The 24,915-nt window shown below is 48.5% G+C and overlaps 1 protein-coding gene across 1 annotated transcript in view; it reads right to left on the reverse strand.

Annotated features, from left to right (window-relative positions):
• Positions 1-24,915, reverse strand: part of LOC127203988 (zinc finger protein 721-like) — a 1,570,727-nt gene that overhangs the window by 784,790 nt on the left and 761,022 nt on the right.

Consider the following 24,915-nt stretch of genomic DNA (forward strand, 5'->3'; position numbering starts at 1 on the left):
CAAAACATCTCATATAGTGGTTTACATTTATAATCGCAGAGCTTAGGGATTAGTGGAGGCAGGAGGATGAGAAGGTCAAGATCCTCCTCCTCAGGTGCATAGGGATTTTGAGGCCAGCCTGAGATATAAGAGATCCTATCTGTAGAATAAAAATAACGACCAAAAAAAAAAAAAAAAAACCCGAAAAGCGACAAACCGCAACGAACGAAAGAAAGCCTGCAAGATGAGAAAGCATGGGAGCCTTAATCTCCCAGGCTTGAGCTCCCGCCTTCCTTAGGGTACCTCTTCCCTGACAATATACATTGCACTCACCAGCTTAGAAATCTGCTCTCTCATGCCTGCCAGGCCTTGGCACCCTCTGTCTCCCTAAATCCTGTGCATGTTGTTTCTAACTCTTTCGGTCTTCCTTCTATTGGCCATCCCCCGGTCATGCCTTCCGGAACGACAGCCTCCTGTATACTCCACACTTCTCTATGGCCCCTCTCAGGCAGCCCAGGTTCAAAATGGGCAATACCTCTCTACCCAGAGTGTCCTGGGAGATTTCTGTGGCGGGCCCTACACTACTGTGCCCTGATACTACTTTTAACTACCCTTGAATTTATCTATTTTGTGTACACCATGTGTATGTGTGCATACCCCTGTAGAAGTGAAGAAATCCACTTAGTGGCAGTTGGCTCTCTTCTTCCACCATGTTCTGGGTATTGAATTCAGGTTGTCAGGCTCGGTGGCAGACATCTTTACCTACTGAGCCATCTTGCCAGCCATCCCTGGTGGTCCTTTTAGTCTTTTCATTTTTCTCAGCTCCAAGGAGCCAGGAATAGATTCTTCTAAGAATACCTAAGCACTCTCAGGCTGGTGACCAGGAGTGCAATGAAAAGCTGACATTCTTCTTCTCCAGCCATCCTACCTTGGCTGTAACTCACACTGAAAATTTCTCCATGGCCCAGGCACACTCAGATCCTCTACTTCTCTGTGGACCTCTGGCTTGCATTCCCATGTCACCATCAATATAAGAGGCTGACGTGTTCCGGGTGCTTGGGGATACCCTGGGTGACTTTCTGCTTCCACATAGGAACACAAACTTCATAGGGACAGGAAGAGAATAAAAGATAAATATAGCCCCAACTTAAGGGTGCACCCCTGTAATCCCAGCGTGCAGGAGGCAGAGGCAGGAGGATTGCTGAGTTTGAGGCTGGGGCAGGGGTGGTGGTCAAAAAGAAAGACCTTGTCTCAAAAACTCAGGGAGAAAAAGAAATGCATGAATGTTTATAGAGGGTGGCACATTTAGGGATGGGAGCCCTCTGAGGAAGGGACTGAAAACTGGACTCCCAGTGACAGGTTCCTTTGATCAGAAATATCTCAACTTCCTGCCTTGGGTCTGTCCTGGGAGCCATAGAAAATTGGTTTTAAATTTAATTTTCTTTCTTTTTTTTTTTTTTTTAGTCAGGGTTTCTTGTTGCTCAGAATGGCTTCCATGGGTTCTTGAGTGCTGGGGTCTGAGGTCTACACTATCTCCTTTGGTTTATGGGGTACTGGGGATACAACCCTGTATCCTAGATAAGCAGTCTAACAACTGTGCTTTGCTCCCAAGTCCAATCCTCACAGACAGATTTTCTCAAAGAAACCATTAGAAGCCTCTTCCCTTGGCTGGTAACTGTTTGCCCTAGAATTGTCTTTCCTCTGGTTGTACCAGACAAGGAAAGGCTCAATCTCCTCCTGCGTTGCTCTTGATCAAACAGCTGCAACAACTATCTCCCACACTGACTTGTATCTCAGCTTCATCTCTCAGATCTTGCCTGACCTTTGCACCTCACAAAACCTGCAGACAGCCCCTGGGTGGGCTAGGTCCCGAGATCTTCAATGTTGGTCTGACTGACTCCAACTACTTAAACACAGGCATACCGATGCCGGCAGAAAAATCCAGGCCTCCTTTGCAGAACCTAGCAGTGCAGGAAGAAGGACAAGCCAGAGCATTGCAAAGAAGACATCTTGAACTGGGAAGCAGACCAGACGAAGCAGGAGCCAGAGAGCATCCCGCAGGAGTTGCTGGGTTAAAAGGTCGGACATAAGGTGCTGCAAAAACCGACAGCCTGGCTGGAGAAAGGCCAGGTGCCCAGAGACAGGGAGGTGTGGGCGGGGCCTGACAAAGCGGAGCTGGGCTGGGGACCAGGCTTAATCTGTAAGAGAAAGAGGCTGAAACCAGGGGTGGGGCGATGTGTGACAGAGCAAGGGTAGAGATTGGACTGGAGTTGGGGGTCAGGTCCTGGCGGCGGCGGCGGGGAGGGGGCTGTGGGCGGGGTCTTGGGCAGCGGATCATAGTCTAGGGCGGAGCCTGGCTTCTTTGGGCAGGGTTGGCTGGAGGCGGGGTCCCACGGGGCGGATTTAGGGGCTGAGGGCGGGGTCTGGAGGCCGCGGAGAATTGCGGGGCGGGGTCTAGGGAGGGGCCTGGTGGCGCGGGGGCGAGGCCAGGCAGCAGGTTGGGCAGTTTTAGAGTTAAAAGGGTCTTAGATCGAGCAGTTGTTCTGGTGCTTCGGGCTGGAGGGCATTGAAGCCACGCCCTTCTCCCCTGCTTAGGCTACGCCTAGGCCCCCATCAAGCCCCTCCTGGAGGCCCCCTCCGGTCCTATTTCCTCTCCTGGTAGTGGAGGCCCTGTAGAGAGCAGTTTCCCGGCCCAGCGTAGTCAGCTGCGTGTCCAGGCATCTTTGGGTTAGCTGGTCTCCGCCCCGCCTCGGCCTGCACCCAGCTGCCTGCACCTCCAGGTAAGCGAACGCCTCTCTCCGGGGCCGCCGCCCTAGTAGCTACTTTCGTAAATTTCTCTTGTCTCATCTTTTGGGTCAAGACCAGCCGGGCGCGGACTCAACACAGGGTCGTTGAGTTCCTCATCATTCCGCCCACAAGGTACTTCTCGGGGTATCTCATCTGATCCGGGCTCCGGTTACCTTCTCGGGAGAGCTCTGCTCCCCCTCCCCACCCCCCGAGGGCGCAGGTGCAAGTGGTGGACTTGACTGGGAAACGCGCGGGAGCGAATGGGGGCTTATCGTGGCCCCGTGACGCGGAGAATCCGATGTGTGAACAGGCACCACGCCACAGGAGCGTCTGTCCCTGGAGACTCGGTGCAGAGCGCCTGCTGGGTGCCACCGCGACGGGCGATGACCGCAGACACAGCAGGGCCCTGTCTGGCAGCCCCGTAGACTGGCCTATGGGAACAAGGATCGCATCTTTTCAATTTCAAGTGGTGCCTGGAGTGTGTAGACCACGCTCCTAATAACTGGAGAAAGGAGGTTGGAGTGTGGAGAGGGGAGCCTATGGTGTCTGAGAGAAATGGCCAGCCTGTCGTGATGCACCTGCTATGGCAAACTTTCTGGGCCCAGGCAACAAAATCCTGAGAAAAGGCCCAGATCAGTTTGTTTGTAGACCAGAAAAGAGGCTGACATAACGAAAGTGTACATAGGGGAAGGAAGAAAGGAGGTAGGGAGTGGTTGACCACGGCTTGGAAGACCAGGAGCCCAATTCTATTCTCCGGGCTGTGTGTAAGAGGGATGCTTGAGACAACAAGTAGCCGCCATCTGATTGCGTCGTGAGTGGAAGGTCCTGAAGTATGAGGGGAAAGTTGAAAAGACACCCTGGCTTGGCAGGAGAGGCGGCTGGCTTGGGCCCCTGATGGAACGTGTGTGAAGCGATGAGAAGAAAGTTAGAAATTCTTTTATGTTCTCCCAGAAGAATTGTGTTTCATGCTTGTTTGGAAGTGGGGGTGTGAGGGGATGCCTGTGCGGAGACTTCACAGCTGGGCTTCGGAGAGTTTGGAAGGGCCCCTTATTTTATTTCATTTGGGATGGGGGGGGGGGATGGCTAGGTTGAATCTAGGACCTCATGCCACTCAAGAACTCCACCGCTAGAGTAGTTTGGTTGCTTCCTTCCTTTGTGTATGTGTGTGCTCACGTGTGGTGTCTTCTGTGTGTGTGCATGCGTGTATGTGTGAGCTCAAATGTGTGGAGGCCAGAGGTTGACTTCTTATGGCTTCCTCTGTCATTGGCCACCTTGTTTTCTGAGACAGGGTTGCTTAACTGAACCAGGAGCTTGCTGTTCTGGCAGAACAAGGCATCTGCCTCTTTTTGACCCCTTCCCCCCATCCCCACCCCCCTGGAGTTACAGGCACATATCACCATGCTTTTTTTTTTTTTTTTTTAAACATGCGTGCTGGGGATATGAACTCAGGTTCCATCCTTGTACAGCAAGCACCTTACCCATCAACCTAGCCCTTATGTTTCATTTTGAGACAGTCTCACTAATGGCCTTGAACTCATTCTGTAAGCCAGGCAGGCCTTGGATTTCTCAGCCTTTCGGGTAGCTTCGATGGCAGGTATGAGCCATGGGCCTGACCATGGAGAGGCCCTTAATTTTTGGGATGGGGGTGGGAGGGTGTGTCTTAAAGAAGAGTGTGGAGGTAAGGGGAGAGAGAGGCTGTGAGGAGGACCCAGCTTTGGCTTGCAAAACCTATGAGCTACTTGTGATATGGGGAGACAGGGCTCTCCAAGACTGTAGTCTGAGCCCAGTCAAGGTTGTAGGCACCAGTGAGGCCTCCAGTGGAGTGACTTGGCCCCACTGCTTGGATGGCGCTCCCCAAGAGTGAACTCTCAGACTATGAAGTTGGCCATAGCCTTTACAGCTAGCTCCCTCCAGCCATAGCTGCTGTTTGAGTTCCAAGAGCATCGCTGAGCCTGCCCGGGGGGGGTGGGGTGGGGTAGGGGGGGCCTCCACTGAAGGTTAGCCAGGTTTCAGGGAATATTGGAGGATCTTGTTTGCCTCCCTTCTCACCTCACTCATTTCCAAAGGGGGTCGTTTTCAGAAGTCAAGGAGAGAAGAGACAATAGACCTAAGCTGGAGCTCCTTGGCTGTAGGAAAAGGGTTCCGAGTTTCTGTTTGCCCATCCGGAAAATGGTTCTGCACTGTTTTTTCTCCTCACTGAGTCCACAGCTGGGGATGGTGTTTGGCGTATCTCAGTGTCCTTTACATTCCTGAAGACCTGGGGGTGGCTTCCATGCTCCACTCCAGATAAGCAGAACACTATTCACTTCCAAACCCAAGGCCATTGGCCATCTCGGGGGCGGCAGGAAGGACATTTAGTTGGCACAGTGCCTGGGAGGGAGTGAACATTTAGCAAACGAGCCTCTAGGCTTATTAAAGATGACTTGTAGACTGATTAAAGGTCCCCCTCCTACTACCCCTGGGATGACACAAGAAATCATTGCAGATTGTGATCTGGGTGCCCAAGGTTGCCCCACGTTTACTACTGTCTGGACTTGCAGAGCGGTTCAGCCCTCAGGCTAGTGCGGCTTTTACCTCATTTTCTCTGCTGTAAAAATGGGAACCGTAGCATTCAAACACCCTGTTCAGTTAAAGACCTGAAGACAATGCCTGGCTAGTAATCAGTGCCTGATGGAGTCAGTCTGTTAATGTAAGACTATTGCAGAGTTCATGCCCTAGGGCGAAAACTGAGTACAGTGGTGTGGCTTGGCTGTCCCCCCTCCCCCTGCTCCAGTTGTCAGTGGTCTGGGCTATATGTGATGATTTATTGAAGAAAAAAGAGATACCGTGGAATGAATCTACACTTTCTCAAACAGCAGGGGGATCAGCCTTTCAGTGACTGAATGCTGGCAGCTTCCTAGAAATGCTTTAAAAAAATTAATTCATTTAGTTACTTTACATTTAGAGCAATTTCACTCCCCTCTTCTCCTAGTTCCCGCCCCCCCCCCACTTCCCCTCCCCCAGCCACTCCATCTCCCCCCTTAGCCACTCCTCTTTTTCTCTTTGAAAAGAGGAGGCCTCCCTGAATATCAACTAGCCTTGGCATATCAAATTACCTAGGTGCGTCTTCTCATCTTGAGGCTAGGTGAGGCAGCCCAGTTAGGGGAAAGAGAGCCAAAGGCAGGCAACAGAGTCTGAGACAGCCCCTGCTCCTGCTGTTAGGAGCCCCCGTAGGAGGACCAAACTGCGCAATTGTTACATATTTGCAGGGGGCCTGGGTCAGTCCCAAGTATGCTCTCCTTAGAAGTGCTTTTTATTGTTACACAAAAGGCACTTTTAGCGAGTCAGTTTCCCTATATCAGAACCTCTTTCGTGATCTAGGGGGTTGTCTTGAAGGAACCAACACCCAAGGGATTCTCAGCCATACCTGGTTGGCCTGGTATATATCGGGGACCGAGTTATGTAGAGACTCTTAAGAATCCCTCAAAGGAACAACCCCCTAAAATCTCAGGTAACAATTACTGAGAAAAGGCTACTTCACAGCCTAGGTGCCATTACTCTGGAATTCATGCCAGATAGAACGGCTCTGCCAGAATCCTGCTGCAGACGCTGATTCAGCTAAGGATGGATAAGCGTGTTCCCCAGAGGAACGCGTTCGCAAACCAAAGGCCCCAAGTAGACAGCTGGGTGCTCGGGGGAGTAATTAGTAGAGTCATGAAAGGACATTGAGACCCTTGGGGGCTGGAGAGAGTGCTCCTTGGTAAGAGCACTTGTTCTTGCTTGCAGAGGACCTGAGTTCGCATCCCAGCACACCTATCAGGTGGCTCACAACCACCTGATGTTAACTAGCTCCGGGGAATTTGATGCCTTCTTCTGGCCTCTTCAGACACCGCAATCATGTTTTTCTTTTCTGTTTTTAAACTTAAAATTAAAAATAAAAATTTTTTTTAAAATGTGTTCAGTTTACATCCCCCTTCCTCATCATCTTCCAATTCCACCCTCCCTCCTTTATCCCCTCTCCCCTTCCTCCCCCCAAAAAGGGGAGCCCTCCTCCCCTAACATCTGACCTCAGCCTATCACGTCTCATCTGGACTGCCTTGTATCCTCTTCTTGGCAAGGCTCTGCTCAGATGTAGTCGACAGGCAGCACAGTCTCCTTGTGGGTCCCACAATATGGGGAGCAGTGACTACTTCTGATAGGGACTCTGAACCCCCCCCCCCCCGCCATTGATCAATTCTCTCTGTCGGGGTGATCATGTTCTAGTGTTTCTCCCTGTCCCTGTCCCCCTCCCCCTCCCCGCTCAAAAAATCAACCAACCAACCACAAAAACCTTGAGGTCTAGAGAATAGCAGGATGGCTAGGCCTCAACTGGGAATTTAGATGTTTATTCTGATCGAACAGACCAGTAGGTGCGACCGGTGCTTGTGATGGCCGGAGCCAGGAGATCAGAGAGTTAGAGGTGACTATTCTGGCTCAGGTCGTGGTGGCAACTCTATCAAATGGAGGTTTGGATGAGTGAGAAGTCAGTGGATTTTGGATAGGCGAGTGGGCTGGGGCTTTGGGTGGGGCAGCTACTGATGTGTATGGCTGGCACCTGGCGAGTGAGGTTACATTCAAGTCAGCTATCTGCCTTTTGTCATGTCTCTGGACACTGAGCTGCTGGAGGAGATACACAGGGCAGGCTATGGAGGAATAAGACGGGAGCTGGCTGGGAGACAGGGCAGGGAGTAGGTGAGGAGCCACGAAACCAGAGTGCCATGGGTTTAGTAAAGAGGAAATCTGGCCAGCAGGATGGCTCATTATTGGGTAAAGATCCTTGCTGCCAAGCCAGATGCCCTGAGGTTGATCTTCAGAATGTGTATGGTGGAATAAGGGAACCAACTCCTTCAAGTTGTCCTCTGATCTCCACACAGAACACTGTGGCGTTCATGTACCCACATCCGCACCTTCCCACATGAGTAAATAAAATGTTGAGAAAAAATAAAAAATAAAACAAAGGCCATGTCTAGACCTATCCTTGTCTGGTACGTGTAGAGCCCTCAACTAACATCCCCAGCGTTGCACAATAAGTATTTTAATTAAAATATAAATAAGAACCTGTCTCCAAATGTCCTGTGTGGGCTCCTCACTGGCAGGGATCTTCCTCCTATATGTACCTATATTCCTCTCCTTCCCCGTCCATCATTTTACAGCAATTTAATTTTATTTGTAGTGGGGTGTGTGTGTGTGTGTGTGTGTATGTCTGTGTGTGTGTGTGTATGTCTCTGTGTGTGTCTCTTTGTGTGTGTGTGTATGTCTCTGTGTGTGTCTCTTTATGTGTGTGTGTATGTCTCTGTGTGTGTGTGTGTGTCTCTTTGTGTGTGTGTGTATGTCTCTGTGTGTGTCTCTTTATGTGTGTGTGTATGTCTCTGTGTGTGTCTCTTTATGTGTGTGTGTATGTCTCTGTGTGTGTGTGTATGTCTCTGTGTGTGTGTCTGTGTGTTTATGTCTGTGTGTATGTGTGTCTGTGTGTATGTGTATATGTGTGTGTGTATGTCTCTGTGTGTGTGTGTGTATGTCTGTGTGTGTGTGTATGTCTGTGTGTGTGTATGTCTCTGTGTGTGTATGTCTCTCTGTGTGTGTGTATGTTTCTGTGTGTGTGTGTATGTCTGTGTGTGTCTGTGTGTATGTATGTGTGTTTATGTCTGTGAGTATGTGTATGTCTGTGTGTGTGTATGTCTGTGTGTGTCTGTGTGTGTGTCTGTGTGTATGTATGTGTGTTTATGTCTGTGAGTATGTGTGTGTCTGTGTGTGTGTGTGTATATGTGTCTGTGTGTGTGTGTGTGTGTGTGTGTGTGTGTGTGTGTGTCTAACTTGTAGGAGTCAGTTCTTTTCTTCTACCATGTATGTCCCAAGGACTAAATTTGGTCAAGTTTACTGGCAAATGCCTTTGCCTGAGAAACAGCCCTGCTGCCTCCTGCAGGCCTTCTCTAGGTCTTCTTGGTCCCTTCCTAATAGGTCCCCTCAAGCTCGGCATGGCTTTTGTTAGAAGGACACAAAGAAGCCTTTCTCCTCCCACAGTCTGGACTCATATCTTCATTAGTATGATGTTATCATATGTACCAGCATGGCTAGTGCTCCGCTCCTTTTGGGTTCCTGAAGCCATATTTTGGTCTAGGGCTCTATGACTGTCTGAAAAGGAAGTTTTCTTTATCGGCTATACCCCAGAGCCCCCATTTGCCCTGTTATTGGCCTTGCCTCCCTTCTATCTCTGCTTGTGGTACGTTACTTGTATCAAACGCTATACTGGGTGGTGTTGGGAACCCATGTTTTCTGCAGGGGGCGGTTGGGTGGGGTGGGAAGGGACAGGAAAAAGGATGAGGCTTAATGGATGAAGAGGCAGCCAGATGATCATGTGGGGGGCGGGGAGAACACTGTAGGCAGCGGGACCGGAAGGTGCAAAGGTCCTGAGGCCAGCCCAGCTTGGTGTGTGCTGGAGGTACGGCAGGGAGGCTGGTGTGGCTGGAACAGAGTGAGCGAGAGGGGAAATTACTAAGAGGAGCAGACTAAGAGACTGAAGCTCTTCAAGGACCTGAAGGGCCAACCACAGTCGAACCTTGGAAGGCCCTTGCTCAAGGGAGGATGGGTAGTGGGACCTTTTCGCTTTGTAATTTTTGCCCCATCTGTGTGTTGATGAGCCCTGAAAAGAGGGCATGACATCTTCCCTTAGCATGGTGGGGCTGCCCAAGGGAAACTTCCTGAGGGGGGCTGGTGGGGTGTCCCAGATTTTCTTCTTACCCAGGGGCAGGGAGAAGAAATTAGCCAGGAAAAGAACTCCCGATTGCCAGCCTGGAGGCAGGGGTTGATAAAGGCCAGGTAATACATAGAGCAGGGTGGTGGGTACCAGGGGCTTGAAGGATGCAAAGATGATGAACCTGGAGGAGAGACCACAGAAGCCAAGCAGGTGTGTTCTGAGGACAGGGCACCTCCTGGCCTGGGGCTAGTCTCTCCTCAGGTGATGCGAATTAAGTGAGGGCAGGCACAGTTTGTTCCTTTTCTGTGTCCCTCACATGCGCAAGAGCTGGTAACCTGGTTCTAGTCGCTTTCCCCACTCCTGTCACTGACGGAGGCAGTCATCTGCTCCGGGTTTCCTCGAGCAGATTTTTGACTTCAGTTGGCTGGAATTGAGATACAAAATTAATTAAGTTTGAGGTAGAATCTTACTAGGTAGCCCTGGCTGGCCTGGAACTCTCGATGTATACCAGGCTGGCCTTCAGTTCACAGGGATTGCTGCCTTTGCCTCCCTAGGGGTGGCTTTCAAGGTGTGTGCTACCACGCCCAGCCTTTCCTGAGCCTGGATACTGTGTTGGGTGATTGCCTTCTGTCCCTGTCCAAATTCAGCGCAGGTGTTCTTTGACCCTACTTCTGCTTATAATTGAATAGATCTTGGGGGAATCCGTGAACCCAGACTGAGAATCATAGAGTCAAGGAGATCAGTGGGGTTGGGTCTTCACTCGTAGGAAGAGCCAGGTAACTATGGAGACGTCAACCTGCAAGCCAGGAGCCATGAGAAACCCTTAGGCTATTGATCATATGGGATGGGTTTGAGCTATGAGCTGCTATTGGAGTAATGGAAGAGGGATGGATAGGGCCAGAATTGGCCTTCTGCTACCTTGCTGCTACCTACCATCAGCAAGTGTCACACCTCGGATTCTTTAAGCGGTTGTGATGATTTCGCTGGGAGCTACACCATTGGCAAGGAACCTCAGCCCACCCACCCTAGGAGAGAGACGTAGTCCCAGCGCCACGGCTCTTCCCCTCTTCAGAGGGTGTTCCCACAGAGTCTTTGACAACTGGCGCCTCTCACTGCAACTCTCCTTTCTGCTTCCTTCCATTGGTACAGGGTCAAAGGCAACATAGATGCTGCTGTGTCTTTAAGACATGACAAGCCTGGGTCTGGCGAGATGGCTTGCCTGTTAAAGACAGATACCACTGTTACAGAGGATCTGCTTTCCAGCAACACACAGATGGCTCACAACCTCCTAGAACTCCAGCTTCAGAGAGTCTGATGCCATCTTCTGGCTTTTTCAGGCACTTACACTTATGTGCATATAGCCACACATTGTGTGTGTGTGTGTGTGTGTGTGTGTGTGTGTGTGTGTGTGTGTGTATGATTAAAACTAAAACAAATCTTTAATAAAAGCAAAACAAAAAGAAACAACAGCTACGGGTGTGGCAGCACAGGCCTGCTCTGCTAGGTGCTTTGGAACCAGAGGCCATTTAGTGAGATATTGTCTCAAATTAAGCAATCAAAGAGGCTGGCGATAGATCTCAGTGGTAGAACATCTGCCTAGCATCTTCCAGTGAAGGGGCTAGGGGGTGTGGCTCAGTGGCAGGATCCGTGTTTAGAACATATGAGGTTATAGGTTCTAGTAACACACACGCACGCACATTTAAAACCAAATCAAACCTAAATGGTTATAGCTCTAGCCACCGGACACCTCCTCTAGGATAGAAGTTGATTTTGTTTTATTGAGTTTGTTTTTTTTTTTTATGGCCGCTTTGCTCTCCTGCAGGTGCTAGTTTGCTGAGGGAGGAAGGGGAAGTCTCTTTTGAAAATAAACATGCAGTCATGTGTCACTTAATGGCCTAAAGATATCATGGGAGCACTTGGCAGTAGGTGAGTCCGTTTGCAATATGAATAGTTATTCCATGTGGCTTCCTGTTTTAGGACACTAGTGAGGGAGAAGCCCAGCAGTTTTAAGAGAGCACCGTGACGGGAGTCAGGGAGGAAAGGGAGAGTCATGGGATTGTTGACATAACCCACAGGGCCTCGTGTGGACAGGGCAGGCATAGAGTGTTTATCTGGTGTGTTTCAGATGCTTTGTTTCTGTCTGTTTGTTTGCTTGCTTGTTTTTGGTTTATTTTCCTGTAACCATGGTTGATGTCAAGCTCTTTATGTAGTTGAAGATGACCTTGACTTCCCGATGCTCCTGCCTCTTCCTCCGAGTGCGGGGGTACCAGGCGTGCACTACCATGCCTAGCTTGTGCACTGTTCGGGATGGAGCTCAGGGCTTCAGGAACGCATGCTAGGCTCATTCTCCAGCAGCTGGCCAACAGCTGTAGCCTCCTGTTCTTGAAGGTGGGGTAGGTGGTAGTCTCTTGCCCCAGCAGCCATGAGTAGGAAAGAAAGCGAGTGTAGTGGTGACACGGCTGTCCAAGAAACGACAAGACAATATTGGATGTGCAAGTTTGGCCTTGACAGGGAAATATGGAATTTTTATTGGTGTGAATGTGCCGGGAACATTGCTTTTGAGTGGGGTCCTCAGAGGAATTGACAAGAGATCAACGATTACATGAGTTGAGGACAGAGAGGGAAGAAAACAGGCTGGGTTAGAGCCAGAGTAGCTGACAGGACTTGAACAAGAAGGTGGTGGTTCTTGGAAGCAGGGATAGATCAGTGTCCTGTTAAAGACTGTAAACCCTGGGCAAGGAATCTGCACTGCAATTTGCCTTCAGGGGAAAGTGTCATGGCAGACCCTGGTGGGAGGCGAGGTCATCACTGGAGGGTAGAAACACGAAAAAGAGTACTTCCTTTTCAGTTGGCCCTGGGGGCTCACATGTTATCACCGCTCTGAGGCAGAGGCAGGATGATCTCTGCTCTGAGGCCAGTCTGAGCTGCAGAGACCCTCTGGGGTCATCCAGATAGCTTGACAGGGAAAGTAGCTTGCTGCCAAGCTGGGCAATCTGTGTTTGATCCCAAAGCCTACATGGTAGAAGGGGAGAATAGATTTTTATAGGTTGTCCTCTGATCCCCACATAAATGCTAGGTGGCCCATGAGTGCCAATAAACAAACAAACAAACAAACAAACAAATGTAGTAAACACCGAGCAACCAACCCATTCAAAGAAACCTTTGTTTCTTTCCCCTTTCTTTATTTTTTAAACTTTTTATTGATTCTTTATGAATTTCCCATCATGCACCCCGTTCCTATTCATTTCCCCGCCCCCTCCTACCCATTCTTTGTCCTTTCATCCCACCCTCAAAAAAAAAAAAATCCCATTGTGGGAGCTGTATTATGTCCACAGTGTACCGTTTTGAGACCTCTGGCTTCTATAATACTGGATCCTCACTGGGTCTCCTCTTGGATACCCTGTTTTGCCATGTGTCATGGAGATCCTGTATCTTTGGATGTATAGGCCAGCTTTCCCATTTGTAGCAGGGGATGAGGGGCGAGGGGGGCAGGGCATCTTCGCCTTGTCCATGCCACCACATGGCAGCCGAGTGGCAGGGCCAGCTCTCCCATGCTCACACCCACAGGGCCGGGGCCTGCTCATCCAAAACTCCCGAAACCCAGGGCCAACTCTACTGTGCTTCCTGGCTGAAATGTGGGGCCCGCTTTCCCGAGTGCTATGGCTGGTGAGGGGCAGGGACAGCTGTTCTGCTCTGATGCCTTCCGGGCCAGTTCTCCTCCATGTCCAAGTGAGGGGTGGGTCCAGTTCTGCACAGCTCTCAGATATCAATATGGCCCTAGGTAGCAGCCCAGACCAGGGGCAGTCACCTGGCCTTTGGTGGTAACAGAGCCCCACTGTTTTCAGGGCAATGGACTCAGACGTGGTCCTTGTTGGCAGCAACAGCCCAGGACCTCACCAGGCTTAGGTAGCATTACATCACATCAGGCTCTTCCTTGCTACCCTTGGGTCTCTACTTCTGCCTCTTTCATTTTGCACACATCCTTCTGCTTTTCCTTTTCTTTCATTTCTCCACCACTTCACTTGCTCATCTTAGTGGTACCCTAAGGTCTCTGGGTGTCTGGGTTCATCTCAGGAGTGGTGTCAGGAGTGTGATGATGCCCACCGTTGCCATGTGACACTGGGCATGGGTCATCTCAGGTATGGTCTGCCCACCTGGGCCCCTTGGTGCCACACTGGTGGTACTCTCTCTGACTTGCTGTCTGCCAGGATGGAGGACATCTTGGATGTGGTCTGCCCTGGGCTGCGTGCCATTGGATTGGTGGTTGGCTCAGGATCCCTGCTTGGGGGTCATCTTGGGCATGGTCTGCTTGTTTCTTTTTATTATTTCTTGAAAAATTTGTGCCAGCATACACACACTCACCCTCAGATAAGTGGAGTCCAGAGGTAAACATTGGGTATTTTCCTCAGTTGCTCTCTATACTATATCTGTCTGTCTGTCTGTCTGTCTATCTGTCTATCTATCTATTTATCTATCTACTTGTATCTCTGTCTGTCTCTGTCTCTCTCTTTCCTCCCCCCCCCCCCCCCGGGAGCTCTACAGTTCACCTAGATTGGTTCACCAGTGAGGACCAAGGATTCTCCTGTCCTCCACATACTGGGATTACTGGCACACACTGCCACAGCTGGATGTAGGTGGGTGCTGTATAGCAGAGGGTGGCTTTGACCTTCTTACCTTCTTGCCTCTACTTTCTGCTTTGCACAACCTTAGCCTGTTTCCTAGGAGAAGCTGGGTAATAAGGACCTTAAAGGTGTTAGTGGATGTAAACATGTTTTTGTTTTGATCCCAAGAGTGGGACGTGAAACTTCCTTGTGTGAGGGTGTGTGATGTTTGTCCGCTGGAAAGGAAACTGCCTCATGTGGAGGTATGGTCTTTGCCAGTTGAAAAACATCCCCGTACAGACTCTGAGAGGAGATGGATAGGGGCTCCCAAAACAGAGGCTTGGCGTTGCATACTTTGCATTGCTTCCTATCAGTTGGCTGCTCATTGCTTCTGCTTCTAGATGCTCCTGAAGAAAAATGCTCCAAGGGTCTGGCTGCTGAGATTGTAGCTTTTGCCGGGTTGCTGTTTACTGGGGCTGCTGGAATCCTAACACCTAAGAGTCGAATTGCCCCAGGGAACTGATTTCTAAAAAGATCACCTCCCCTGTTCCTATTAATCTTTCTCTCCTATCTAGGGTAGGTGGGTTGGAAGGGTGGTAGAGGAATTAAAGTAGGGTTTAAAAAGATCGAAGCTCACAGTAATGATTTAAATGAGATGGGTCTGAAAAGTGCGTAAAAGTCAAAGGGCAACTTTTGCCTTCCATGATGGAGGCAGGGTGTTCATGTTGTTTGAGGGAGGATATCAGGCTTCCAGGCAACCTCCCATCTTAGTGCAGGATCCTGGGATTATAGACACCTATACTCCTGGCTTTATATAGGTGTTGGGAATTCAAACCCAAGCCTCGTGTTATTGCGTAAGAGCTTTACCCATTGAGCCATCTCCTAGCCTTTAATTTTGCTTTTAATTTTCTTTTGAGACAGGTTCTTCATGTGATGGAGACTGGTTTCTATATTTCTGACTCACCTGACTTTATTTGGCCCTGGGGATAGAACCTAGCACTTCATGCATGCTGGGCCAGTATTGTACTAATTGAGGCACATACCCTCTATTTTCTTTTTCTTACCCTCTAGTATCCCAATCCTGTGCGCATGTGTGAGAGACCTTTTTGATGTGTCCTAAAAGTTATTCAGGCTTTATACATATTTAGCTTTCTAAACATTTTTTTTTTGTTGTTGTTGTTTTAATGAGTGTAGGTGCAAGTATGCCACAGCCCTCTCTCTACTAGAGCTTTTCAGAGTCAGTTTTTCTCCTTCCATCATAGGAGTTCTTGGGGCTGAACTCAGGGCATCAGGCTTGGCAGCAAGCACCCTTACCCACCGAGCTATCCCGATGGCTCTCTGTACAGTCATACCATATGGCAAAGTGTGTGAAACATAAAATGGACCTCCCCTGCCCTTCCCTGCCCTCTCTCTCCTTTCTCTTCCCCTCTTACTTTCCTTTTCTCTCTTTTTTCAGGAGACAGGGCCCTCTTGTGTAGCCTGTAACTCATGATGGTCCTGCCTCTGCCTTCTGAATGCTGGATTACAGTCATATGCAGCTTCATTTAGTTCCTTCCTAGCTCTAGTCAGTGCCTAGAGCAGTCCTGTCTAGTACCATGTGATGGGATGAGGAAAGCCGCTCATGTCAGCATTAGCAGAGATACTGGCTACTAGTCATATGTGCCAGTGGAGTGTGTACATGTACATAGATAGCTGGTAAGACTGAAAGAACTCATGTGTGTGTGTGTTACATGCATGCATACACATATGTGCATATGGAGGTCAGAGGTCAGCTTCAGGTGAATTGTTCTGCACTTTACTTTTTGGAGACTAGGTCTTTCGCTGAACCTGGAGCTTACCAATGTGGCTAGATTGTCCAGCCAAAAAATGAACTGTGTTGGTGGTTTTCTGTTACACAAACTATGAATGGGGCCATTAATGTCTCCCTGCATTTTGCTTTGATTAAAAAAAAAAAAAAAAAAACAACTTTCAATTTGCCCACGCCAGACAGCGTGACTCATTCATCTCCCCCTGTCCCGTCTACCTGGATTTGGGTAAATTTTTGCTAACTAGAGCAACCGCTTGTGATGAACAACATGCAGAAGTTATCCACCTTAACCATTTTAAGCGTACAGTTTAGTATTTCTAATTTATTCCCATAGCCATGCCTCCAGTCTACAGAGTGTTCTCATTGTGCACAATTCAAGGTATAATCGTTAAACATTAACTCCCCAGTTTTCCTGCTTCCTGTCAATCTCTGGCAGTTTTTATTGGGCGTATGCATGTGTGTGTGTGTGTGTGTGTGTGTGTGTGTGTGTGTGTATGCGCGCGCATGTATGTGGAGGTCAGATGTCGACGCTAGTTGCTTTTCCTCCATCCATCCATATATCATTTAGTACAGCCAAATTAATAGGGAAAAGCAGGAGAGTTACTCAGCACGGCCACAGTGGGAAGAAGGACGAAGAAATTTAGTGATTCTCCTACATCTATGTTGGGGATCTAAAGGGAGGTTACAGATTAAGTAGAGGACAGAGTTATGCATGTCTAAGGGGTCCCCAGTCAATGTTATCTGGGCTCTGGTGTCTCCAGCAATGCGGCCTGGCAAGTTGTTGGCATAGTGTGATACCTCATTCCTGGAGAAAGTTCCCCTCTGCTCTCCCACCAGGAGGTTCCTGGGGGGAAATTCCAGTTTCTTGGGACCCATTGTTTCAATAGTCTGGTAGCCTAAACGAGGGACACAAATGTCTGTTTAGAGTGTGTTCATGCCTGTTAGGCTGGTTGCACTGGGGCCCTCAGAGTAGGAAAGATCAAACTTAAACACACAGGCAGAGCAGGGTATGGTTTTTCTGCTCCTTTCTCCACTCCCCCCCCCCCTTGCCTTCTCTTTCTCCCCTCATCCTTTCCTCTCTCCTCATCTTAGCTGGCCCTTACACTGGGCCCCTCAGCACAAAGCCTTGTTCTCTCTCTCTCCTCGCATTCGGGGATATTTTTAGTCAGTAAGAGGGATTATCAGCTGAGTCTCAGGTGCCAGGGCCCTGGCTGGGAGAGGGGCCAGCTAGGCTTCAAAGAGCAGGCCAGCTGGGGAGGAGGTGGGAGCCCAGGGCTAGAAGGGCCTGGAGGGTAATAAAAGTCCAGACTGGATACACTGACACAGCAACCTACACTGACTCTCTGGTTGACCTCACATTTACTTGCTTTGCACACTTCTCTGGCCCAACCCAGCTTGAGCACAGGGGCCAGATTTTAAGAGAAGGACAATGGAGGTCAGGAGGCTTTCCAGGCAGCATGAGCCTGCTGGGAGAGCTGCCTAGGAATCATCTAGAAAACCTCTGATGAGGCATACCTTACATCCCAGCACTGGGGAGGCAGAGGCAGCAAGTTTTTGAGTGCCGGGGCATCCTGGGTTACACAGGGAAACCCTGACTTTAAAAAACCAGGGGCCTAGGGGTTATGGTGGGGTGGAGTGGGGTTGGCTCAATGGTGACTGTTAAAAGTGAGCGGCGGAGGTTAGAGGTGAACGGCGGAGCTGTACAGAGCGATGGAATCACGCCATGCAACAGATCCACTTAAGAGGTTTCATAAGGAGATATAGAAACTCTCTGGAGATGCACAGTGGGAGGGGGGAGAGACAGAGAGAGGGGGGGAGGGAATAAAGAGAGATGATAGAGTGAGGAAAAGAGTAGAGAGAGGTAGAGAAGTAGAGAGAGAGGTAGAGAGAGGTAAAGAAGTAATGAGAGAGAGAGCCACATGGAGGGTGTCTTTTCTATGGCCCAGGGCAGGGCCGCGCCCCTGTGGCAGGTAAGCAGTGACATCACAGGTAGGCACATTGAAGCAGAATCCTAACATTCCTATCTTTTCCTATATTTAAAAATTGAGGAACGTTGGATTGGTTTTATATAAGGCAAGTTAAAGTATATAAATGTAGGTAGTGGAGAAAAGAGGTAGAAAAAAAGCAATAGTAACAAAATGTTTAAATTATATAGTGAGGGGGAAGGAAAAGTTTTGTCCTGAAAGTTCAAGGTAGAGGGCAGGCTATGTCAGCCATGTCCTGTGGCAAATGGGGACTGAGGAGTGCTGAGGGAACTTGGAGCACACCATTTCAGCCTTTTGTAAATGGATAAGGGGCAAAGTAATCATCTTAACTACTTCCTGCTGACAGTAGGGTGGAGATAGGGGATTTAAAAGGCTGAAATGTTGGCCAGATTCCGGAAGAACAGGCTGGTGCTTTTGCTGTCCAGGGTCTGAGAACATCTGCAGCTGGGAAGGGCAATGCAGGCCCAGCTAGGAGGAGCAATCCAGGTCCAGCTGGCATGATTTCTGAGGTTGGATGGGAGCACTTGTTTGTAGCTGCTTTGAAGATGTCTCAGATGTAGGCAGTCTAGAAGATACTGGAACATATATGTGGGCAGAAGACAAAGTTAGTAGGTCAGGGAGAAATTTTTTTTTTTTTTTTTTTTTTTTTTTTTTTTTTTTTTTTACATTTGAAACTCTTGGGAGAGCAAAGAGAAAAGGCTTAAGACAATGTTGACAATTTGTGAAAATTTTGGGAGGGCAAAGAAAAGGTCTGGATATGGGAGCTTCCTTCCATTTACCCGATTTTTGGCAATAATGAAAACAGCTTGGTTCTGGATCTGTCCAAGTTTGGTTGCAGAGGCGTGTAAGCTTTAAGGTGGGTGTTTCCAAAAGCGTGTCAGGAGGAACGGATGACTGGGCATTTCCCATGGGGAGGTGAGGTCAGTAAACCATCAGGGCATCCCCCAAAACGGATTGTGACCCAAGGGACTGGTGCAGACCAGTTACTAGCTCATCAGCACTAACTAGCAACCAACAGCCTAGCTCAACAGATGAGTTAGCCCCAGGGATGTAGCTACGAGTGCACTTGAATTTCTCAGCGGCTGTCACAGAACAGCAGAGAAAGCTACATCAGGAAACTCACCCAATGGGCACAAGCCTAGTTGGAGGCCAGCAAAGAGGGTGGGTACCTCCGCTCCCAATGAACCAGAGAGATGTCAACAGTCTCTCGGACAAAGGGAAGCGTTTTTTTGTGACTAGGAAGGGAGAATTTAGCTGGTGTTGGGTGTAGAAAGGTGGCAATGAGGTAGTTAGGGAAGGGGAGTCCCAAAACCAGGGAAAAGGAGAAGGAATCCCACCCTTAGGTGAGAAACTTAGGCTTTGGATTGTATTACTTCTCTGGACTCCATTTGATCTGAGAGACAGATTTCCTGGAGCTTACAAGAATCCTTTTATGTTCACAAAGGGAGATAAATTTCAGACACATTAGCACCATCACTGTTTGAAACCTGCCGTGAAATACACATTGTTAGGAGCTGGAGAGATGGCTCAGAGGTTAAGAGCACTGTCTGCTCTTTGAGAGGTCCTGAGTTCAATTCCCAGCAACCACATGGTGGCTCACAACCATCTATACCCTCCTCTGGCATGCAAGTGTACATGAACATAAAAAAAAAAAAAAAAAAAAAAGAAAGAAAGAAAGAAAAGAAATACACATTGTTAGATGTGAACACGTTGTAGGAAAAGGGTAGTAGACATATATAGCATAGTACAGGCTTGGGAAAAGAACTTTGTGTTAAGAGCACAAACACTCTGAGATGAGGTTAGGGAAGGCAGAAGCCCTTTTGGCCTCTGTGGAACAGTTAAAAAAAAAAAAAAAAAAAAAAGGAAACTTAAAATCTTGAAACAGTAGTAGAATCATAGAGTGGAATGATTTACCATAATTAGATTAATAAATCAGAGCTCCATTGATCAGTCTCAATACTCTGAACAGTTAACACAATAGCATAGTAACAGGAAGAAATGAAGCATTTGTTTAGACATGTTGACCTTCATAATTTAAATTTACCAACTTAAAACACTTTCTTAAAACACCTTCTTGGAAGCTTTAAGCAATAGGTGAAATTGATAGTCAAAGTTTGGTCTCCTGCATGTGACGAGGCTGGGAAGGTACGTGAAGTCTCCCGTGATAGAATCTGGCCGTGTGACTATGTAACCCGAGTCTGAATTTGAAACAGGCCTGTGGCATTATCCTGTTCGGTGAAGCTGCTGAATTTAAGAGCCATCTGTACTCTACCAGGTCAAGAAACTTGAAGGCTGGAAATGTGTACAGCTCCTGACCAGGCACAGAGAACAAGCCTGCATGTGAGCAGTGACATCCATAGGCCAAATTTGTCAACAGGCTAGGCAGTGAGACCAGTGTCCCATTTTGGTTGTAGCAGCTGTGAGACCGGGGTCTCCTTTTCGCTGCATCTGAAACAGGTCCCTGGCAGAGCTGGCTCAGGCTGGACCCCAGCGGGAAGGGCCATGCACATCTGTATTTCCCTCAGGGGTAGTGGCTAAGGCCTAGAGTATAGCTTGTTATAACAGAGCCTGTCCTGTCGGGAAGGCTCCTTTCGGGTTGTAAAGATTTTACCAGTTCTTTTATGGGGCTTAGGACACATACTCAGCCTTTTAATTAAAATGGTAACGAGACCACAGTCTTGTCTATCTTAAGAATATTTAAATAGACAGCTTTGTTTATAGTTTATCTCTCAAGTTGGAATGTTAAAAAAAAAACAAGTACATAAAAGAGAACAGAACAGTTTTTGTATGATCAATAATATCTCATTTAGAATTTTAGGCTAAACATGGTTTAAGGCAATGATTGAAAATCTAATATTGTAAACACGTGAATGTTAATACAGTAGAACATTATAGAACAACTTAAAAAACTGTATCAAACCCGTTAGCCAGGAAGTCTGTAGTTGAGTCCAGGTTAGTTGGTGACAGGAGAAATAGCATTTATTTACTTGTCAATCAGCCTGTGTGTGAGGAGGCCGTACCCGGGACTTAGGAGTGACTCTGTAAGCGGGCGGGCGAGCGGGTCTGTGATGGAAAGAGAGGATTCTAGTGGTTTTTATTGGGTAATCTGGTAAGGATCACCCCTTATTACAACCAGAAGGGCCTCCCCAATGTTGGGCGCCAAATGTTAAAAGTGAGTGGCGGAGGTTAGAGGTGAACAGCGGGGCTGTACAGAGGGATGGAATCACACCATGCAACAGATCCACTTAAGAGGTTTAATAAGGAGATACAGAAACAGTCTCTGGAGACACACGGCGGGGGCGGCGGGAGGAGAGAGAGAGAAATTAGAGAGGATAGAGGGAGGAAAAGAGTAGAGAGAGAGAGAGAGAGAGGTAAAGAAGTTGTGAGAGAGAAAGAGAGAGTACCACATGGAGGGTGTCTTTTATATGGCCCAGGGCAGGGCCACGCCCCTGTGGCAGGTAAGCAATAGGCACACTGAAGCTGAGTCCTAACAGTGAGTGCTTGCCTAGCATCTGAGGGGCCATAGGACCTGTCTCAGCACTGAAAATACAATAATAATAATAATAATAATAATAATAATAATAATAATAATAATAATATCATCATCATCATCATCATCATCATCATCGCAGGTGTGGTGATGAATGACTTATCTCAGCATTTGGGAAATGGAGGCAAGACTGGGGAAGATTTTGTCTTTTAAAGCGTAGGGTTGGGATGTGGCTCCACAGTGGATCTTGTGCTAGCATTCTCTAGTGAGGAGCTGGAATTGTATAGCTCAGCTGTAGAGAGTCTCTGCCAGGGGTATGGACCTGCCTAGAATTCTCCAATCAGAGACTGGAGGCATGGTTTTGTAGTAGAGCATAGGCTTAGAATCCACTACTATGGATCTGAGAGTGTTATTCAGTGATAGAGTTGTTAGCATCCTGCCCTAGTCTGCCTAGCAACCTATGATGCCATTACCTACCTGCTACTATGTGTACCTCTCCCCACGATTATAAAAAGGGCAAACTCATCTCTTTCTCTCTTGTTCTCCCCCCCTCTCTCCCTCTTTCCATTTCTCCCTCCCCCTCCCTTTCCCCACAACATGGATCGCCCTCCCTTCCTTCTCTTCCCCCTCTCTCTCTCCCTCTTTCCATCCCTCCCTCCCCCTCCCTTCCCCCCTGCAACATGGATCGTCCTCCCTTCCTTCTCCCCCCCTCCCTCTTTCCATCCCTCCCTCCCCCTCCCTTCCCCCCTGCAACATGGATCGCCCTCCCTTCCTTCTCTCCCCCCTCTCTCTCTCCCTCTTTCCATCCCTCCCTCCCCCCTCCCTTCCCCCGCAACATGGATTGTCCTCCCTTCCTTCTCTCCCCATGCTTCTACAATAAATCTTACACCATGTATCTGTTGTGGTGAACATTTTACATTTCATATTTCAAGAGTCCCTTCCTAGAATCCCCCAGTGAGGAGCTAGGGTCATGGCTTAGTGGTATAGTGCTGGTCTAGGGCTGGGGTTGTGGTGCTATAGTACATTGCCTGCTTAGACTTCTCCCAGTGAGGTGCTGGTGATGTGTTTCATTGGCAAACATTTTTCTAGTCTGGCCAAGCCTCTGGGTTCCACTCCCAGAATTGAGAATGGGGCGGTAGGGGTGGGGGATGAAGAAGAAAAATCATCCAAGGCCTCGTTGGTGACTCAGTGAGTAGAGTGCTTACTGTGCAAACGAGAAGACTTGAATCCAAGTCCCCAGCACTCACAGACCATGCCTGTAACGCCAGTGCTGGGGATTAGAGACCGGAGAATTCCCCAGTGCCCACTGGGTAGTCAGTCTAGTCAACGGCTGAGCTGTAGGTGCAGTGAGAGATCTTGTCTCAAAAAATTAAGTGGAAAACAATTCAGTGAGATCCCTAGTGTCTGTCTCTGGGCTCTACATGTACGTGCATGAGCTCATGGATATACACATGCCTGTGTCTGGATATAGCGCCCACAATATCCAGAGGCTGCCACGTGCCAGTGACGCCTCCCCCTAGTCTTTCTCAAACCACTTCCCTCCCCCCAATCTTATTTCTGGGGCTCATTACTGCCACTGTCACTCATGCTCACACTGTTCTAGGCATCATTGTTAACTTCCTACTTGGAAGGAACCACTGTGGATCCCATTTACAGATGGGAAAACTGAGACAGAGAGAGATGAACTCATCCACTCCCAGGGCTACATAACCGGTAAACAACTGAGCCAGGAATTCAACCAGGATGGAGTGTTTATGAACTGATGAGTTACCACCTCCTATGCCCCACCTCGATTCTAGTCTAGCCCTCACCATAGGCCAGGAAAGTAGGGCTTTGTTATATTCATTTTTCAGATTGGGCATATGAGCTGTGAGGAGACGGAGCTGCATTTCAAAGAAGAAAGTGAAAACTAAGGAACCCTGAAGCCCTTCAACTTACTTCCTCAAGAGTGGCTGCTTAGAATCCCCGGGGCAGGAGCTGGGGGTGTGGCTCAGCTGTACAATTTAGCTTTGATGCTGGAAAAGGCAGTATTCAGATTCTCCTAGGAACCCCGGCTGGCACCTTGATTTGAGCCCAGTGAGACCCATTTGGAACTTCTGACCTACAGAACGGCTAGATAACCAGTTTGAAAGAGTAGCCACAGGAAGCCGACCTTTTTTTTTTTTTTTTTGGCCCAATTTTGAATTTTATGTTGATAGCATTTTGTGTAGACAGTATGTGCTAGTGTGTGTGTGTGTGTGTGTGTGTGTGTGTGTGTGGGTGTGAAGTGCTTTTGAGTTTGGAGGAGGGAGGAGGGGAGAGGGTATTGAGGACACCTGAAGCCCCAGGCATTGATTTTGTTATTCCTTTCTTGCTTTGCCATTGTGAATTTGATTTTTGCCTTTTGAGTTAGGGTCTTACATAGCCCAGGCTGGCCCCAAACTCAGTATGCAGCCAAGGGTAATGACCTTGAACTTTGGATCTCCTGCCTTTAATCTCTCTCTCCCTTTTTCTTTCTTTCTTTCTTTTTTCTTTTTTTTTTTTTTTTTTGAGACAGGGTTTCTCTGTGTAACAGCCCTGGCTGTTCTAGACTTGCTTTGTAGACCAGGCTGGCCTCGAACTCAGAGATCCCCTTGCCTCTGCCTCCCGAGTACTGGGATTAAAGGAATGTGCCACCACGCCTGGCTGCCTTTTAATCTCTTGAGTGGCGAGGTTCCAGAAACACACCACCACGCCCACTTTGGTGAGGTGATTTGTTTTCCTTTGCATAATAGTGTATGCCTGCTTACTTGTGTGTAAGTGTGCAAATACGAATGTGAGCATGTACATCTAGGGGCTCTTTTTTTTTTTTTTTAGTTTTTGAGACAGGGTTTCTCTGTGTGGCCTTGGCTGTCCTGGACTCGCTTTGTAGACCAGGCTGGCCTCGAACTCACAGCGATCCGCCTGCCTCTGCCTCCCGAGTGCTGGGATTAAAGGCGTGCACCACCACGCCCGGCTCATCTAAGGGCTCTTGCATGATGTCGTCATGTGCCTTTTTCAGTTCCTCACCATGAAGGTCTGTTTTTGGACCCGAGCTTGCTATTTCAGCCATGTTGGGGATGTCTTTGTCTCCGCCTCCCGTGAGCTGGGATTACAGATGTGCTGCACGTCCACCGGGCTTTTATGTGGTTCGTTATAGTCAATTTTTATCTTGAAAATAAAGAACACCAAAGCAAAATAATGACCCCCCTAAACAAACAAACAAACAAACAAACAAACAAACAAACCAGAGACAAGATCACACAAGCAGATATCAAGCCTCAGTTAAGTAATCTTATCACTGTGACAAAACATGTATTATAAACAATTTAAGGGGAGAAAGGTATGTCCTGGGTTACTATTTGAGGAGTGTGTCATTACATCATGGTGGGAGGGTACGGTGGAGCAGAGCAGTTTGAGACATGGCGGCCAGGAAGCAGCAGTAGCAGAATAGAGGAAGGGCTCCGGCAAGATACGGCGGCCCCAAGTATGTGCCACCTCCAAAGGCTCTTCTTCCTCTTTGCTGTATCCTATTACCGAGGATTAGCCGTGGGGTT

This window comes from Acomys russatus, chromosome 19 (genome assembly GCF_903995435.1).
Source record: "Acomys russatus chromosome 19, mAcoRus1.1, whole genome shotgun sequence".
In the NCBI taxonomy this organism is placed as follows: Eukaryota; Metazoa; Chordata; class Mammalia; order Rodentia; family Muridae; genus Acomys; species Acomys russatus.